Here is a 2,729-nt window from a genome sequence, read left to right as displayed (position 1 = left end):
AATTAGAATATCCTTGAAGAGACACATTAACAAAATTGTTGATATTCCTCTGGTAGTAAACAAAAGTCCCACATATGGTCAATGAAATAACTCAAAACTGACAAAAGTAATAAGAAACAGAAAAATTACTCAAAATTATGTGGGAACACAGTAAAAACTGCTGGGTTAAAAATAACCCAATACGTAACCCAGCGCTGGGTCAAATATGGACCGACCCAACGCTGGGTTGTTTTAACCCAACTGGGTTGGGTTGAGGGTTTGACCCAGCACATTGGGTCATGGCAACTAACCAAACGTTGGGTTAAATTGACTTGTTTAAATTGGTTAAACTGACCCAAAATTGGGTTGAAATTCATAACCCAACACAAGGGTTATTATACCACTATAGTTGGGTTAAAAAAAATTATTTTAAATTTCACTATATAAAAACAGGATTAAAAGACATATGAATTTAAAGCTTCTTTTATTTCCACATGATACATATATAGAGCCAGCAATTTCATTTACAAAAGTTACAAAACATAAGTAGTTAAATCACTTCAATTCATTTGGCTACAACTCCAGAAGTATCTGTTACTCCATATTAGAAAACATTTAATGAAAAAAAGTCTGTTTTAAAGCAAACTACAAGTAAACCTTTCAGCCATTAAACAAGGAGCATTTTTAACGACACTTTAGCATTTTGCCTGTCTCCCTGCATGAGGACATACAGGTTGTCACATTTTGTAGATGCACCACCAGGTTTGTCCCAACCTGATGGAGAGAGAAGACAGAAAATAACAGGCCATTAGTGATGAACTTATATAAACAGCAAACAATTTGAGCATGATTCAGAGATGAATGTTGACTTACAGGCTGGATATCAATGAAACCTTCTGAACTTCCAGGTTGATGGATCTGAAACTCTACTCCCAAATGTGTAAGTAGGGAGGAGCACTGGCAGCAGCTGCAGGGCTACATCATCTTGTCTGCATGGGAAACATAAGCTTGTGTTAAAATGTTAAATGTTAACAGTTTATAAACATCTCTTGAGCTTCAATACCTTAAGGGAGAAAATTCATGTTGTTGAGAAGACGGCCGCTCCTTTCTCTTCTTGGCCATACAAAAGATCTTCGTTGAGAACAAGAGAGAGAAGCACAAAAACAGGCCTTTAGTGAATTTAAAGGTAAAGGGATACATTCTCAAAAACTAATTTCTGACTGATTCTAGTTTAACACAAAACCTCACTATTGAATGTGATGCACTTAAACGATCTGAGCATTATTCAGAGATGAAGGTTGACTTACAGGCTGGATATCAATGAAAACATCTGAATTTCCAGGTTGATGGATCTGAAACTTCTCCCAAATTAGTAAGGTGGAGCAGGAAGGGGTACTGGCAGCAGCTGCAGGACTACATCATCTTCTGTATCAAACATAAGTTAGTGTTAAAATGTTACAGTAACTAAAAAGCATGACATTTTAGAGAACATTTCTTCTGAGCTTCAATACCTTGAGGGAGCAGACTCATGTTCTTGGTCATGCAGAAGGTCTTCGTTGAGAACGAGGAGTTTGGGTTTCGCTTAATTCTCCTGAAGATCCTGGATGTAAAATTACAAAATCTATCAGAAAAGACAAAATCACAAATCAAACTTTAATGACTGAATTAAATCTTATAGCTGTCTCAACTGCAAATAACTTGTAATTAGCCAGCAATTTCAAATGTTCAGAGTAATTTTATGTTCCTAAAAATAAATATAGCACTTAATAAAATAAAATGACACATATAATTTAATTTAGAAGTAAAACTTAACACAAACTTAGTGCTGAATAACTTTCAGCACCAACTTTAAATAAATGTATTTGTAATTAATACCGTAGTAACAATAATAATAAAATGAGCAAACATTAACATTAGATATTGTCTTAGTTTTGCTTTTAATTCGTTGCCTAAAACCAGCGGGAGTTTGAAAGCAATGTGCCGGGAGACGGTCGTTCTCTCTCGGCTTAACAAGCCGCTCCGCCCGGTCAACTGACAGAGGGCGAGACGAGCCGGCGGCTGGAGGGGAGCGATAAGTGCGAACACGTCCGAGCATGTTTGTAATTAAGCTATATGTTAATAAACCGAGCGCATAATTCAGGTTTACACAACTAATTTATTGCCTAATAACTTTGCAAAAGTTATTTTATTTTCAAAAAGCATAATATACCCACATTATTAAAGCTCTGCTCGCTCTCCTCCGCCATTACTGCTGGTGTTCGAACACGTAGCCTCAGCCCGCTGAGGATGCGCGCGCATATTGCAAAAATCAGGGGACAAACCGTCAACTACCTTTCTTTTAAAACTAAATCGATTTTTAAAAATTTGACTATGTTAAGTTACGAACAAATATGATTGAGGTTATATTAAAAACTGAATTTAATTTACTTGACAAATTGTGCCCTTCCCCTTCATCTATTTTTTCCCCAACATCCGTATTGTAGCAACACCGAAGCTCTTTGTCAGAGGAACCTACCGTAATAAACATTTTAAATAACCATAAAAATAAATATCAAACATGTTTGAAATAAATTCAATTTATGTATAAAATTCTATAAACGTTGAAACTTTATCTTCTTTTTACTTACCATGTCTTATTTCAAAGTAGAGGAGAAGTCCGTTATGCAATGTTCACAGTCATGTTGAAAATGGAGGCTTGTGAAGAGGGGCGTGGCTTCTTCCAAGTTTCATCTTTAACCCAACCGTTTGGG

At 36.0% G+C, this 2,729-nt stretch overlaps 1 long non-coding RNA gene across 2 annotated transcripts; it reads right to left on the bottom strand.

Moving 5' to 3' along the window:
* Window positions 1-446: 446 nt before the first annotated feature.
* On the bottom strand, window positions 447-2,256 carry LOC148160333 (uncharacterized). 2 transcript variants are annotated; one of them, XR_015764302.1, is made up of 6 exons: window positions 2,193-2,256; window positions 1,491-1,579; window positions 1,287-1,404; window positions 1,043-1,110; window positions 853-968; window positions 447-753 (listed from the first exon to the last, which is right to left on the bottom strand). It is a non-coding gene; the product is annotated as an uncharacterized LOC148160333 (long non-coding RNA). The 2 variants fall into 2 exon arrangements; XR_015764301.1 differs by having other exon boundaries at window positions 1,491-1,600; window positions 2,193-2,253.
* Window positions 2,257-2,729: the final 473 nt, after the last annotated feature.

This window comes from Poecilia mexicana, unplaced genomic scaffold, assembly GCF_051168715.1.
Source record: "Poecilia mexicana isolate PSO_F unplaced genomic scaffold, ASM5116871v1 scaffold_2, whole genome shotgun sequence".
Taxonomy (NCBI): domain Eukaryota; kingdom Metazoa; phylum Chordata; class Actinopteri; order Cyprinodontiformes; family Poeciliidae; genus Poecilia; species Poecilia mexicana.
Note: the sequence above shows the minus strand (reverse complement) of the source record. Positions and strands in the feature narration are given on the sequence as shown.